We start from the raw sequence: 17,896 nt of genomic DNA, 5'->3' as shown, positions 1-17,896 counted from the left end.
CAATAGAAATGAGTTAAATTAATATGTAAGAGTTAGCTAATAAGAAGTTAAAGCTAATGGGCCAAGCAGTGTTTTAAATAATATAGTTTCTGTGTGATTATTTTGGGGCTAAGAAGCTGGGAACTAACTAGCAGCCTCCCCCCAACATTCCTTTATACCCAAATGATTTTCCATTAGTACTTGTGACTTCCAATGTCATGTAAAAGATATTGGTATTAAAACTTCAATTTGCCGGGCGGTGGTGGCGCACGCCTTTAATCCCAGCACTCGGGAGGCAGAGGCAGGCGGATCTCTGTGAGTTCGAGACCAGCCTGGTCTACAAGAGCTAGTTCCAGGACAGGCTCCAAAGCCACAGAGAAACCCTGTCTCGAAAAACCAAAAAAAAAAAAAAAATAAATAAAAAAAAAATAAAACTTCAATTTTTATCCAGGGCATATTCTCTGAAATATGGACAGAAATTTACTTTAATGGCAGTATGCTGCCTCAGTAACATCCCTTTTTGACAGGTTGACTCAGTTCCCAGGGTTTTGATACTGCCTTCCTGCCTATGCAGGCTCCTTCATGCATATGGTTCACATAAACTCATTCAAGTACAAACATGCACATCCACATATAAACCATTAACAAAATTAATTGATTTTAAAAATAAAACACTTGGGGCTGGAGAGATGGCTCAGCGGTTAAGAGCATTGCCTGCTCTTCCAAAGGTCCTGAGTTCAATTCCCAGCAACCACATGGTGGCTCACAACCATCTGGAATGAGGTCTGGTGCCCTCTTCTGGTGGCCTGCAGGCATACGGACAAACAGAACATTGTATACATAATAAATAAATATTTAAAAAAAATAAAATAAAAAAATAAAACACTTAATCCTGTTGTCCTGGCCAATTACATGACCAGGTGACTACTTTTCAGGAAGACAGATCCATTATAAGCTGTGCTAAAGAGATACAATAAATAAATATGTTTTTAGTGAGATAATAGAGTTTTCTGTCCTAGAGTTCCTGCTCTTTAACACAGCCACTCTAGATCCACTATAAGGTTCTGTTGGGTATCTCTATGGTTCAGAGTCCTGATCCAGAAAGACATAACTTTTACTTTTGATTTCTTTTGTCTTTATCTTTTGGATGTTGACCAGAGCCCAGTATACTTACTCTAGTACTTTGATCATTTACACTCTTTCTCTTTAATGTTTTCTGGAGGTTTGAAGAAGGAAAGAAGTGTCATTTGGTCATGAGGAGCATGGAATGTGGATTAGTCTGAGTTAAGTATCAGAAGTAGGAAAGGCATTATAATCCAAGTGTAGCACTTACAAAGAGGTGACCTAAACAATCACAAGTAAGTGATTTTATTTATTTGTTTTATTTATTTTTTGTTTATTTTTTAAGTAAGTGATTTTATAATGTAAAGAACCTCTGGGAAAATGGCCTAGGGTAGAGAGCTTAGAGACATTTAAAAATGGGCTATGAATCTCTAACTGAAAAAAAAAATCTGCATTTAATTTAGTAGCTTAGAGTTAAGTGTAATTTTGTAAATTATGACTTATGAAAATAAAGCTGTAGATCCTTGTGAGAAGATAGATTATGTCAGTTAAAAGTAAATGTTCTAAATGGACTTCTAAAATTAAAAAGAAAACAATTTTCTTATATATTTGTATGTATACTCAAAGATATATAAAATATATTATAGGTGATTTGGATTTGTTTCCTGTTAAGATTTTTATAGTAATTATAAGGTATTCTCTTCAGCTCCATGTGTACCCTATGATGGGAAACATATTTATTTGTTCAACAGCTCAGCTGAACTCTGAGGTAAAAGGATATATCTGACACATTAGGTACTGACATATGAGGGAAAGGAGGGCGTGATAACACAGAAATAGCCTGTGAATTTACTCATCTTTAAAAATTCACACTAAAACTCCCTTTCACCAGTTTTACTTACAGAAATGGTAATCACAGAAATATGCTGTGTTTTAATTGCATAAGAGATGGTTACATGGCTAAAGGAAGATTTTTTAAAGAACACAATAAAGGTTGCATAAGGATGGATCTCTTTAATAGTAAGGGTGTAGTAGAGAGATCAGTTTGCCTGAAGATTAACTCTTATTAGATCTAGTTAAAGGCACTGTCATTTTCTTTCAGTAAAAACTGACTATTATCGTTTGCTTTATTTGGCATGAGTATATATTTATTGATTAAAAGTTTATATTTTACAAATATAAAATTGACAATATAGCAAAAATTATAAAAATGTTTTAACAGGATAGAATGGATTAGTTGTCTGCTATTAAACATAAAAATCACTGGACCCAATGTGTTTCTAGCAGTCTATCTTTACCTTTGTCAGTTTTGATGGTGCTGTCATGTTTAGTATATTCAGGCATGCTGCTGTTGCCTGATAAGGTCATGTGCCAGGAATTTCTACCAACATGATCTTCACTGCTGCTTCTGCTAATTTGCCTGACCTAGACAACTTGAATTCAATAGTACTTATGAAATGCAACTTTTAATTCTGGAAATCATTGATATTTTTTCATTTGGCTACTAATCCATTGGTAAGAATCAAGTCTGGTAAATTTTCTATTATTTTTTAAAGAAAGCTAATTCTTTTACTTCACATTAGACAATTGATCATATTTGCCTATATTTTGGTAGAGCAAATGCTTAAAGGAAATAGTTATATGCACTTATAAAGGCAAAATTTAAATAAGAAGAAAGGGATCTTACACACCAACATATAAAAATTATCTGGTTCTGGTTTAATGACATGTGTAAGTTTGTATGTGTATAGTGGTGTAGGAGGTCCTTCTGTATTTGTGTTGCTTTCATTGGTTAAATAAAGAAACTGCCTTGGCCTTTTGATAGGGCAATACTTAGATAGGTGGGAAGACAGAACTGAATGCTGGGAGGAGGAAGGCAGACAGTGAGAGCCACCATGGAGATGGTCACCAGGTCAGAGATGCTGAATCTTTCCTGGTAAGCCCCAACCTTGTGGTGACCTACAGATTATTAGAAATGGGTTGAATAAAGATGTGAGAGTTAGCCAAGAAGTAGCTAGATATAATGGGCCAGAAAGTAATTTAATTAATACAGTTTCTGTGTGGTTATTTCTGGGGTTAATCTAGCCAGGTGGTGGGACACAGCCCACCGCTCCTCATTACTACATATATATATGTTCCTAATGACATGGGTGCATATGTATAAGCAAGCATCACCACACATGAAACATTCATTTTATGGAGATTTGAGCTTGAGATTTTTCTTGAAATAATCTTTCAGTTCTCTGGAAAATAGTAGGATTACTCAGAATCAAGTTGTGAACTGTTCTAGTATTCGAAGGCAGGAAAACATTCTAAAATGAGAAAAGCAGAAAATGGGTGGGGATGTCACACTCTCTGGATATCTAGAAAACTGATCTTTCCTGCATTCCGAGAGAATAGTGTCAAAAGTGGCTAGAGTACAGGGAATCCTTCCAAAGTCCATAAACATAATTTCATTCTCTAGGCATGGCATACAGAAAAATGATATAAGCACCAAAGAGAAAATTAACAATCTCCCGTGTTTACACTAAAATATAAGATCTTTTATAGATTTTGATTCTTTTAGTTTATCTAGAAATAAGAGATCTTTATAGTGCTTGACCTCCAGTAATAAAACCATAGTCCTTTTAATTTCTATGGTCAAGGAAAAATCCCTAGAAAAATTTGGATTTTGCTTCCAGAATAGTTTCTTACCTTATATAAAATTATGATGTCAAAATGATGAAGTACTCAGGCTTTGTCTACTCCCTTTATAATTTTGACATGTACTGAAATATTGACTCCCTCATTTCCAGATTACAAATGATATGGGTTTTTAAGTCACACTGTTTATAAATGAAGAGTTAAAAAATATAATTGAAAAGGAAAATTTAACTTCTAGAAGGTACTTGATTCTGAATTTAATAACCCATGTTTAAGCTGGGCGGTGGTGGCGCACGCCTTTAATCCCAGCACTCGGGAGGCAGAAGCAGGTGGATCTTTGTGAGTTCAAGGCCAGCCTGGTCTACAAAGAGAGTTCCAGGATAGGCTCCTGAGAAACCCTGTCTCTAAAAACCAAAATAAATAAATAAATAAATAACCCATGTTTAATTATTAATATTTTGAAATGTTACATATTGTTTCAAATCTGTTTTACAGTATTATTTAAATTAATTAATATTTCAATTAATATATTATAAAGAGAGAAAAAGATAGAGTGAAATAAATTTCATTGAAGGAAGACAAAATCCAGGTACTAAAGAAAAAAATTGTATTTATGTGCCACTCTGTGGTAGTTCTAGTATCCGCCTGAAAATGATGTTTAACAGATTCTTTGATGGCATCATAATAATAAAGGCCTTAATGTTGAGGTTGTAATATTTTAAAAAATGACTTTCAAGAAAGTATATTTCAAAAGAGATCTGTACCCAGATAATATAACACTAAAGTACATTGCTTATTCAAGCTTAGGTAATATGCACCCTTACAGGCTAAAAGGAGAAACAAGCAGGAGATTACAGATAGTATATCTAGGAACCTAAATAAGGGTTTTATTTGCCAGTTAACTATGTTAAAATGAAGGTCTTCACCAACTCCTCATTTAACTATTTTATGTTCCTCCTGATAATAGGGAGATCTCTACAGTTCAATATTTCTATCATTTAATGTATAGTGACACTAAATTATCTTGCTCTAAGAATGTTTGTAGTGTTACTTCTTCCAAGCTGGATGGCAAAGTTGTTTATATGGGTTCCAGATGGTACTATAGCAACATAGCCAGCCAAAAGCAGGAGATAATAGTATCTGATGCATTGAACTTACTCTTAGCTGCTCCCGATTAAGAAAAAAATAAATTTCACGGATTATTAGAATACAGTTTCCTCGGTGGAATATCATGAAACATCCTCCTATTTCTTACAATTCAAATAGTCTAATTTCTGTTTCCTCTTCCTATTGTCATGAAAATAAATGGCCAACTCCCTGATCCAACTATGAACTGTAATTCAGTAAACATTGAAGTTTCAGCACTCAATTAATAAAAGTCTATTGCCTATAATCCAAGGACATCTGCATACTCTTTTTTTTCTGCCACTAAATAGACTCTAAAAACACATTTGTGAGGTATTTCTTTTCATACAAAGATTTTAAAAGAGTCAATTGTCTATTTAAAAAAGTGACTATAAAATATGCTTTAAGCATATTCTGATCTAAATGGGGCTAGGGAAGTAGCTCAGTGGTGGAACGCTTTCCTACAATATCCAAAGTGCTGAGTTTAAACCTCAGCTCTAAAATCAGTATATTGAACTTGATGTTTCTAAAAAAATGAAATTACTTGCATGTTTCATAGTTTTTAATTCTCTGAATGTTTCATATCATATAATGGCAAGAAGCATATGGAACTGACTTTTTTTTCATGACCTTAAAGAAAAAAATTATTTTTATTTCTTGCATATGGGTGTTTTGTCTGCATACATATTTGTGAAAATTACATGTGCAGTACCTGTAAACACCAGAAAAGGCTGGTAGATCCTGTAGACTGAAATTCCGGACAAGTGTTAACCACTATGTCTTCTGAAGAATAGTCAGTGCTCTTAATTGCAAAGCCATATCTCAAGTTCCTTCATGGTTTTTTTTAAACACTTATTCAAAAATATGTGGTCCTTTTTGCTGTTTTGTTCCCAGCCCTTTTTTCTCCCAAACTCACCTATGAGGAGATGTGAGTCAATTATATTATTTAACTATCACTTTAACATATGAATATTGAGGTAGTAAAATAAGAAAAGGAATGGGAAAGAGACCAAACCAGTAATTAGAACATTTAACTAGCTAATAAGAAACATATGTATGGGAAAAGGAACTCAAAATATTTTGAAGAAAAGTAATTGTACAGAGATACAGTCATTAAATCAATTTGGAGAAACAGGAGAAACCTTTTCATTCCTTATTTTTCTTGTCGCCAATCAATTCTAACAATTTAAAATTCAACAAAAATAATTTAGATCATGGGTAATATTAGATGAATCTTTTAAAAATAAAAATCTGAATTGTAGTTTTTATCCTTAAGTATTTCCATAAGAACATTTCAGTTTTTGAAAGTATATTTTTCATTCTTTTGAATTCAGTACTTTTAAAATTTTTGCTATTATTTTTAGCAAGAAGAACGTTTTTTGTATAAAAATTTGTCTAATATAGCAATTGAGAATAGACTTTAATGAAGGCTTATCTGTGGTTGTAAGGATAAGTATCTACACTATACTTAGAAATTACATTGCCTTCTGAAGTTGAGAGTGTGTGGAGGGGGTCACAGGAGTTGTTAAAAGGGGAAGACAGAGATGTAAACATGATGCAAATGCAGTATTCATGAATGAAATTCTCTAAACATTAAATTATATAATAGACAATGGAGATTTTTAGTGTAAAAAATGACAAGAATAATTGATCTTGCAACAATAATATTTACTGACTGACTATATTATCTGAGCAAATTACCTAACTCATAGAAACCTTGGTTTCTCCATATGAATATGAAGACAAGAGAAGTGTCTTCCCCATGAGGTTAGTGTGATGAGCAAATGAATTATTAGATGTAATTGTTTAGAGTATTATTCTTTTTACAGCTATTTTAAGCTGTTGTTATCGTTTAAATGTCAATGATCTCCAAAGCTTAATGCAAGTATTCTTCCTTTATGGAATTCTTCTCAGATTCTATTCTTACATTGCTTTCTTTGGTGCATAAATTAAGGTAACATTTAAAGCTTATAATGAATATTTGGAATTAGATTATCTCCTTGCCCTTTATTACTTTCTAACTTGTTTGTCGAACACTGACATGTATAATTATCCATGTCATAATTTACTTAAACACAAAGGTCATATGGTGTTTTTCTCTTAGCTTCTATAGTGGTAAGCACAGTGACTATGCCAACTAATACTAATGATAAATAATATATAATTGTTTATATTATATATAATAAATATAGAAATTTATTATAAATAATGAGTAATTATATATTTATTAAATATAAATGCACATTTTTGTAGAAAAAAAAAGAAAGTTGAACTTGCTCATGAAAATCCAGTTAGGATGGAATTATTTCTTAAAGTATTTTTTAGTTATTGAAAATAATCATTTTGATCATTGTGAATAACGTGAGTTGGTCAAATATTTCTCTGTTTCTTCTCTTTTGCTTTTCTTGGTTATTTAACTTTGAAGAAAATGGGTGACAAGAAAGCACACCTGCATGTTCTGCCAGATTTTCCTGAAGGTATCTCTACATTCCTTCACACACCCAAGAAAAAGCAAAGCCTTTCATTCTGAACTCAATTTGTTCATGTCTCCCAGATACCATAGAACATCAAGAGCAAAAATGATACTACAAAAACAGAAACCTGATTACTCAAAGTGTTCTGCAAGCTAAATGCTTCTCGTTTAAATAAGTGAAAATCAATTCTACCGTCTGTGATAGGCACATTTGGGATTAAACTGTCCATACTGTCTAAGTAACTTTATAGAAAATTCTGAAAGGCACATGTGACAAAGGAGACTTATGAGGGAGCAAATGTTTTTCTTATACTTGAAAGATGGACATATGGAAAACTATGTTTCAAAAAAATGAAGCAGAATATGCTTTAAAAATCTTGTATAACTGAGCAAAAGTGGGACAGGTAAACTTATGGAGAAAAATTCTTAAGTAATAAACAAGTCCAAGGAAAACAAACAAACGAAAAGTCTCTTCTTGATGGGAACACAAAATAATAGGAGGATATATTTTGCTATCCTCTGTTCATTTTATATGCTTTATTACATTTTAATAAGCAATCATTGTGAACTTATTATTGTTATTAAAATTGAAAATCTATTATATATGAACATAATAAGTCAAACATATTTACCATATGAAGTAAAATGTTAACAAATCTACACAAAATATGAGAGAGTACATCATAAAATCATGTTTTCAAAGATAGTAAGTATATTTGGTAGAGTTATATGTGTGGCAATACATTATGATAAAATTATAATATCTCATATTCTAAGAAATGAGAAGTTTGTTGGAACTCATAGCCAGGGTCACATAAGATTTAAGACTGCTATCCTCCTGTGTACTTAGAGTGTTTGTTCAACCTGCCTATAAAAGATCATAACAATCAACTAGGATTTCCCATGTAATCATCTTTCACAATGTAAGCTAATGAATAGCTGTAATCTTAAATTATGTAATTTTCCATATCCATGACCCAGAATACTTGAGTGTATCATTTGCAGCAAAAACAGATGTTGACAGCAACCTTCTAAAATCTAACATAAAGGTGGAAAGCATCCATTTATAGATATTGTTTGATAAACAATGGGGTTTGTAGTACTATTTATAGTCTGGGTTAGGTGGAGCCAGTGACTTAATCCTTGTAAAAATATATTAAAGACTTTTGTAAAGTATCCCTCATTCCTTCTTCGAGTGATGCTTTCTGTGTTGTTCAATAAAGAAAGGACAAAGCCCATTGATAGGGATAGATCCATACAGACAGATCCATACACAGTCATACAACCAGCATAGATAAAGATAGACAGATTCACAAGACACTTCAGACAGACAGATTCCAACTCTTGCATTACACTGATGTATATTGGTAACTTGCAGTTAATCACTAATGTGTTTAGTCCACACACATAATTGTTATCTAAATAATTCATGATATCAACATTTGAGAGGTGTATTTAAGTGTTTTCCACAACAAATACAATACAAACAAATAAAACCTATCTTTCATACAATTGTTCTAAATCTATATGCATAAATTCAAAGAAAACCAATTTTAAAACCCCAAAGGGGGAAAAATTAAATAATGAAGGCAAGTATGTATTAATGTGTGGAACAGAGAGAAAGGAAGAAAGCAAACATCTCCCCAGAAAACACCTTTATTGTTTTGTCTAAGGTTTAACCAGTAAAACATGGGGATTGACAGGACTTGGTGCTCATACCTTTTTTTCAGAAAAAAAATCTTGTTTCTTTGTGAAATAAGCTTTGACTTTCAGAAATAATCATACTTGTGGAAAGTAGCTGTACTAGATTAACTAAATAAAATAACCTCATTTTGAATACATTGATATAATGACATTTCATAATGCTCAGCTGAATATTAGTGGTGGGGTTAGCATAATCATAATCATGTTTACAGATATAAGCAGGGGAAAACTCCACAATAGAAAAGTTTCAACTTAAAAGAAAAAAAAAAAACAGTTAAAAAGGAAACAATAAGAAGAGATGTTAAGTCTCCAAAGGGGAAAAAAAGGAAACGTATATACTGATGAAGTAAATCATTCTTTTAACAAGGTATTCAATATTCTCAGGTTAATCATGGTTCTAAGCTCCTGATTTGAAAAAAAAAAATGTGTTTCCAGTTCCTTAAAAACGTCCGGAAAAGGAATTCAAATCTTAGCACGTAGGGTGGAGGTGTATGGACAGTCTCAACCTAGCTGAGGAACAATAGCGACTGGTAGAGGAAGTGTCAGTTTTCCATAAGAATGTGGTGCCTTTTTCTATTTGGAAAACCCAATGACTAATGGAGGCAGATTCAGAGACCCAAGATCTGGTCCACATGCTCAGGGAGTCCTGCTGAGGAGAGGGAGGAGGGATTGTAGGAAACAACAGGATCAGGAACCTCACAGGAAAACCACTAAAACCACTAGCCTGGCTCATAGGAACGCATAGAGTCTGAACAAGCAACAAGGAAGCCTGCATGGTATTGAGCTAGGCTATCTGCATATATGTGACAACTCTGTGTGTACTTGGTCTTCATGTGGGACTCCCGGCAATGAGAGTGGAGGCTGTCCCTGTTGCTTTGATTGGCTCTTGGGAACCTATTCCTTGGTGATTTCCTTGCCTAGCCTGAATACAGGGGTAGGTGTGCTTGGTTTTATGGCAACTTGATCTGTTTTGCTTTGTTGAAGTCTATTGGAGGCCTACCCCTCCGATGGGGGTGGGAGGGAGTCAAAGGAGAGGAGGCAGGGGAGGCTGCTGCTGTGATGTAAAACTAATAAATAAATAAACTGAAAAAATATGGTGCCTGGTGGATCAGCCAGGCATCATTAGATGGCTACATTCAAGAGTATATATGGTCTGTCTAGATTGTGTGTGTGTGTATGTGTGTGAGAGAGAGAGTGTGTGTGTGTCTGTGTGTGTCTGTGTGTGTAGGGGACCACAAGTTGGGTGAATAGGTAAAGAGAATATAATATATCTTGGAGGGATTTGGGAAAGGAGGAGGATGACTATAAACAAGACATACTGTAGGAAATTCTCAAAAAACCAAAACAAAAATGAAACAACTTAAAAAATCAAAAATTAAATAAAAAATAAAGTGGCATCTTTTCTTATTAAACACTATACTTGTTCCTACTTTAAATCATATCATTGATTTACTAGAAAATAAATATTCTAAGGGTTAGGGATATTTTTAGAACAAAATTAATAGAAGAGAAAATGTCATTTAACACTGAATAACATGATATAGAAATTTAAATAAAAGAACATATGATTCTCTAAAAGATATTTATTTCTTAAACACTTTTATCATATATACATGCATGCATACATACATACATATATCCTCTTCTACCACAAAGTAAATGCCTGAATGTATGAGATTTCCATTCAAGAGAGGTACATTCAGTGCACATAATAAGTTCTCGGTACTACTCTTAGAGATGAAAAGGCAGTAGTGAAGAAGAGAGATAATAGATCATTTCCCATACTTGTTAACAAAAAATATGGATGTTGGTCATCACAGGGAAGAGATCATTACAAAGAAATAGGTCGTTCATTTGCAATGTGTGGCCAGTGCTGAAAATCATATCTTGTTGTTGTGAACTCTTTATTGCTACGTTGATAAATGCAACCCTACAGCTAACACAGCTTTACATACTTAGTACACTCAAAATCATTTGCACTTTTATATTTATAAAGCCTGCATTTCAGTTTCATTTGGGGTGTAGGTTATGATAACAGCTTTACATGGTTTAAAGTATCAAAGGTGCTTTGACACATTTTGTGACTTGGCTAACATAGAACTTTTACTTCTAAGAGACAATATCATTGAAACCCATTTGTAGCTGTGAGTAACGGAAGGGCAGTAGGTCTATTTTTAAATAATAGCAAAAAAAGAGCCGGGTGGTGATGGCTCATGTCTTTAATACCAACAATCCGGAAGTAAAAGCCAGACTGGAATACAGAATGAGATCCAAGACACCCAGGGCTTAAAAGGGAAAAATTTGAAATACCAAAGACTCAGGTTGAAGATGTTGCCTTTAGTGACAAATGAATACAACATGCTATATAAGTCAATATCTTAAAATAATGTAATTAAATTAATTATTAAATTAATAATTAAAAAAACTTTAAAAAATATTTTACTACTTGACTTAATTATTGTGTGTGTTTGTGTGTGTGTGTGTGTATGTTTGTGCATGTGTGAAGATTACAGAACAATTTGCAGGACATTTTCTTTTCTGCCACATGGTTTTCAGATATCAAACTCACATTGCTAGGCTTGGCAGCCAGAAATTTCACCCACTGAGCCCAAATGTCAATATTCATTGTGTTCCAAAAAAGCTACACAGAATCCCATCAATGACATATGAATTGAATAAAAATGATCAGCAAAAAAGCAATTAAGGGGTTAATTATTTGGGATTTTTGAGATTTTAAAGAAAATTTAACATTTATTTTTATGGGTTCTTTGAAAAGTTGACCTATTATATTTTTCTATGGTTAATGGTACATATGCAAGAACTTGAACTACTTCCTTAGAAAATATATAAAATCTATAATTGGCCAAAATATTTTACCTAGAATGATGCATGTCTGCACATAGAAACAAATATTGACTAATTTCTGAATTGTGTATTGGAATACAAAACATGACATCTTAATTGGTTAAAGAACAGCCTGAATAGCTCTTGAACAGGAGAAAATTCTCCCCACAAATTAATTGAACATACATACTGGCTTTATCATCTGTAATTTTACTACAGATTATCTATTTTTTAGAATGTATATATAGAAAATATTCAAAATATTCTTGTTAAAGGAATAAAATGATTAAGAGTATGTACTAAGGTCCATTTAAATTGAGAAAATAAAATATGAATAAAAACCCGTATCAAGGAACACAGACATGTGAGATGTTCATTATTTTAATAGACTAAATATATTTCTAATTCTCTACCTATATCTACAATTCCTACTTCCATATCTATAAATTCGATAATTTATGTATGATTCAAATTCAATAGACAAAGGAGAGAGTTTTATAATGAAATAAAAATATATAAATGTATATGAAAAATTAAATCTCAAATTATCAAAGCAAACAAATATAGAGCTCATGTATACCATAGGATAAATATTTGGAAAATATTTTTTATTCAGAGACATGGCTTTTTCTTTGTTTGGAGATATTTGTTATCTATCTATTTATCTATTTTGGTTTTTTGATTCAGGGTTTCTATGTTTTGCTTTGGCTGTCCTGGAACTTACTCTATAGACCAGGTTTTCCTTGAACTAATAGAGATCTGTGTCCTCTGCCTCCCAAGTGCCTCCCATGTGTCACCAGCAACAGACTCAGAGACATAATTAAATGATTATAATATTCATACTATTTTCATTAGTATGAAAAAATTTGTTTTCAAATATCATATACATTTCTGTGTACCAAACTGTTACATTTTTAAGAACTTTTGTAATAAAAAGTTTCCAGTTTCATAGCTTATATGATCCATTGTTATCTTGGGCCAATTGCAGTAACATTTTATTGCAATGTTATCAAATTGATGGGAACCTCAACCCTTTACCTAACATACTCTTTTATTAAAGCTTTCTTGTATACAACCATTCTTTTATTTTTGCTTGGGTATTTTGTTTGACTGTACACATATTATACCTCTGAATATTATTTAATCCCCTAGCACTAAAATAGAAAAATAATCACTTTGCTCATGGCATTTGTCTTGAGGATTGCCATTATTAAATATGTGCCCAAGTGGCTTGAAATAGATTTCAAAGAGTGAGATATCAACGTGTGTGCTCATATATCTATTGGCAGTAATTCTGCCCCTGGCTTGGGACAGCAGTGAAATTAACAAGACAAAAATAACAAAGAAATCTTCAAACCATCAGTGAACCATAATCAACTGAATAGGAAACGTATCTTACCTGAGTCCCAAATCTAAGAAGTGGTCTTAAGAATGTAAATATAGAGACAAGTCTGCTGTCTCTGCTTTGAAAACATTTCCAGACATTTCCACAATCTGACATTCTTTCACTACCAACCTATTCCTAATCATTATAATCTCTTTCCTGGAGGCCTTGACCTCATTTTTTGGCCTGTACAGCTCTCATCTCAATTGAAAAGCCAGGAGGATTCTTTTAAAACACAAATCAGAACATAGTTCCCATTTACTCAAAAATTTACAAAGGTTCACAGATTACACAAAAAGAAAGGCATTCGTTACCACTGCCAGCTAGGACCTTTATAACCTTGATCTCTAAATTTTTTTGTGCTTTCAACCCCCAGTCGTCCTATTTTACCCTACTACACTGGCTTTCTTGCAGATTGTTGATGAAGGCAGGCTCACTGTCACAGTTTGAATTATTTACATTTTCCTTTGCGCAGATTGTAAGGCTGCATCCCTTATTTTTATACAGTCTGTGCTTAAATATCCTCTCTACTATTCCTTTTTACAATTTCAATCTGAATTCTGCTATTGCATTGACTCTTCTCTATTTAATGGTACTGTGTCTACTTATGTAACTCTGCATTTTTACCTTCACTGTATTCAACAGAACTTCTTACAAGAAACTTCATGAAAGAAGTAACAACACAGAGTCTAAAGCAATTTAGGGGGGTTAAATCAATTTCTTGAGTATGATTTGGTGTACCTCAGGTGAAGTTCCTGTCCAGGACATATAAAGAATGAAGCTGATCCATTGCACTGAAAATAAAAGCTATGCTTCACCAACATCAGTTATGTTCACTTTTAATACTTGTATTTTGTTTCTTCAGCTTCTTCATGTGTAAAAGAAGTATGATAATATTATCTGTCTCATAGAGCTATGAACACAATTGAATAAGCAGATCTAGGTAAGGGTTGGGGAGAACATGTAGATATTGTGGCTACAGAAACAAATACATTGCAAAGTATTATCTGCTTTCTTATGATTATCTAGTTATTTGTATACTCTCTCGATGGAAATTTGGCTCAGAGATGCATGGCATCTAACTATGCACATTCCCTTCACCCTTTATAAAGAAATCCTCATGGTAATGACAGGTAAGAACCTAAGGCAGAATGTGCATGATAAAATGCATGTACCAATAGCAGGTAAGTCTGCAAGGTGGAAGAAGATAATCTAAAGCAGGCACAGCTATGTGTCCTGTAGCAGAAGCACAGGCTTTAATAGATAGATAGATAAATAGATAGATAGATAGATAGATAGATAGATAGATAGATAGATAGATAGATAGATAGATGGGAATATGTGGGAGCCCACATATTATGTGTAGATTTTTTTCTACCTTGACTAAAGTTCAGAGAGTTCAGACCTATTCTTTGGTTTTCAAGGTTATGGACAGGAGGTTTGAACCAAGGTGTGGCTACTAACAGAATGTTTTGACCTAGGGCATGGTTACGTGGTTCTTTGGGTATTTGAGAAGGTGATCATTTTGTTCCTTGCATTTTGTGAAAAATGTTTTTTGTTTCCCCCTCCTCTTTGGATTGGGGTGTATAATGCTTATGAAAAATAAAAGAGGGTAGATTCAATATTTACTGGGTGTGGACCCTCCCAACTCTTCCTGTATTTATCTATTCTATTTCTTTGTATCTAGTCTATTGCTTTTGAGTCTTGTTTTTTTTTTTTTTTTTTTTTTTTTCTGCCTAACATTTCAAATCCCCACACCTTACCCTGGAACATACAAACCCATCAAGGCTGGACCCTGACCAGGAAGTCAGGATAGGAACTCAAACATGTCCCCAAACATGACAGAAACCTGGAGGCAGGTGGTAATATAGAGACCATAGAAGTGTGTTACTCACCCGATTGCCAACAGCTAATATCAAATTAAATGGGGAGAAACTCAAAGCAATCCCACTAAAATCAGAAACAATACAAGGTTGTCCATTCTTTTCTAATCTACTCAATATAGTACTTGAAGTTTTAGTTAGACCAATTAAACAAGTAAGGGAAATCAAGGGGATACAACTCAGAAAGGAAGAAGTTTTAGAGTATCTCTGCTTTCTGATATGATAGTATACATAAGCAATCCCAAAATTCTACTAGGGAACTCCTACAGCTGATAAATGACTTTATCAAAGGATTTGGATAAAATATTAACTCAAAATAATCAGAAGCCCTCCTATATACCAATGATAAACAGATTGAGAAAGAAATCAGGGAAACAAATTCTTTATAATCCCCACAGATAATGTAAAATATCTTGATATAACTCTAACCAATCAAGTAAAGTATCTGCATGACAAAATCTTCAAGTCAAGGAGAAAGAAATTTGAGAAAATATCAGAGGATGGAAATATCTCACATGCTCATTAATAGATAAGATTAGCATAGTAAAATGTAGATCTAGCAAAAGCAATCTACACATCCAATGAAATCCCACTAAAATCCAACACAATTCTTTATAGACCTTGAAATAACAATTCTCAAGTTTATATGAAAAAAAAAACAGAATAGCTAAAACAATCCTGTGCAATAAAAGAATTTTTTAAGGTATCACGATTACTTATTTTAGACTCTACTACTAAGCTATTGTAATAAAATTCACAGTGTTAAAAACAGACAGATAGATCAATATAATTGAATGGAAGACTGAGACATAAATCTACACACCTATGGACACCTGATTTTACAAAGAAGACAAAATTATACAAAGGAAAGAAAAAGGCATCTTCAATGAATGGTGCTGGTCTGACTGGATTTCCACATGTAGAAGAACACAAATAGATCCATACCTATCATCCTCCACAAAACTCAAGACCAGTTGGATCAAACCTCAACATAAATCTAGACACTGAACCTGATAGAAGAGAAACTGAGAAATGGCCTTGAACCCATTGGAACAGGAGACAACTTTCTTAAGAGAATATAGTACAGGCATTAGGATAGATAATTAATAAATGTGAATTCATGAAACTGAAAAGCTTCTGTAAAGCAAAGGACACCTTTAATAGGTCAAAATGGCAGCCTACAAAATGAGAAAATATGTTCATCAAATTCACATCTGACAGAGAGCTAATTTCCAAAATATATAAAGACCTCAAGACAGTAGACATTAAAAACAAATGTACAACATCCTTAGTCATCAGGGAAATGCAAATCAAATTGACTTTTTATTCCCTCTTACACCTGTCAGAATGGCTAAGATCTAAAACACAAGTGACAGCTTTCCTGGCAAGGATATGAAATAAGGGATGCACTCCTCTATTGCCATTGAAAGTGCAAACTTGCACAGCCACTTTGAAAATCAATATGGCAGTTTCTTGGAAAATTGGGATTCAACCTATCTAAAGTTTTAGCTACCTCTCTCTTCAACGTATATCCAAAAGATGCTCCAACATACCGTAACAAGGACACTTGCTCAATTATGTTTATTAAAGCATTATTCATAATAGCCAGAACCTGGAAACAACCAAGATAGCCCTCAAATAAGAATGGATAAAGAAATCTGGTACATTTAAAAAATTACTGTTGCTCAGTAGTGAGTGTTAGCGAGATGATAAAACAATGACTTCATGAAATTTCAGACAAATGGATGGAAATTGAAACAATCATCCTGAGTGAAGAAAGCCATATACAGAAAGACAAACATGTTATGTACTCACTTAAAAGTAAATATTATTTCTAAAATGAAGAATAGCCATGTTGCAACCCACAAACCTAAAAAGTCTATGTAGAAAGATCTCAATGGGTGGACACTTGGATCTCCCTGGGAAGGAGAAATAGTATAGATTTCCTGATGAGGCAGTTACCTAGTGCAAGGGAGACTCCCAGGTAAATAAAAGAATTTCCTTACCTAAGATTCCTAGTAATAGAAGATACATAGCCTGAACTGACCATCTCCTGTAACCAATAACCGGTACAGTCTGAGACCCATGTCACAAGAGTGAGTCTACCCCTAATCCTGCCCAGAGTTCCAGGACACAGAATTCGATATCCCAGAGACCTAGGATATAACCAAATATGACTGACAAAAAGAAAAAATAAAGTCACTGTAAAGATGCTTAATAATATTCTCCTACACTCATAGACTGGTGTTTAGCCCAATTGTCATCAGAGAGACTTCACTCATCAACTGATGGAAACAAATGCAAGACCCACAGCTCAACATGGGGCTGAGTTCTAGGAATCTTATGGAAGAAGGGTAGAAAGGAATGTAGGAACAAGAGGGGTCAATGACACCACACAAAAAAAAAATCCACACAATCAACTAAGCAGACTTCAGAGTGACTGAATGGACATCCAGGGAGCCTGGAGGGTTCTGACCTCCTAGGCAGTATGTATATATGTTACAGTTGTATAGCCTAATCTTATTCTGGAATTCCTAACAGTGGGAACAGGAGTTGCCTCTATTTTGCAGGTTCTTGGGTCACTATCCTTCATACTGGGTCACCTAGCCCAGCATTAATGCAAGGGTAGGTACTTACTCTTACTGCCACATGATATGCCATGTTTTATTGATATCCATGGAAGGTCTGCCCTTTTCAAAAGGGAGGGAGAATGGATAGATAGGGGGGTGCAAAGGAGAGGTGGGGGAAGGACTGGCAGGAGAGGGGAAACTGCAGTCTGAAATGCTAAAAATTAAATAA

At 33.7% G+C, this 17,896-nt stretch overlaps 1 protein-coding gene across 2 annotated transcripts in view; it reads right to left on the bottom strand.

The window, feature by feature from the left end:
- Window positions 1-17,896, bottom strand: part of Dmd (dystrophin) — a 2,258,623-nt gene that overhangs the window by 1,202,389 nt on the left and 1,038,338 nt on the right. The gene's annotated exons all lie outside the window — the stretch shown is intronic.

This window comes from Chionomys nivalis, chromosome X (genome assembly GCF_950005125.1).
Source record: "Chionomys nivalis chromosome X, mChiNiv1.1, whole genome shotgun sequence".
NCBI classification, from domain to species: Eukaryota; Metazoa; Chordata; class Mammalia; order Rodentia; family Cricetidae; genus Chionomys; species Chionomys nivalis.
Note: the sequence above shows the minus strand (reverse complement) of the source record. Positions and strands in the feature narration are given on the sequence as shown.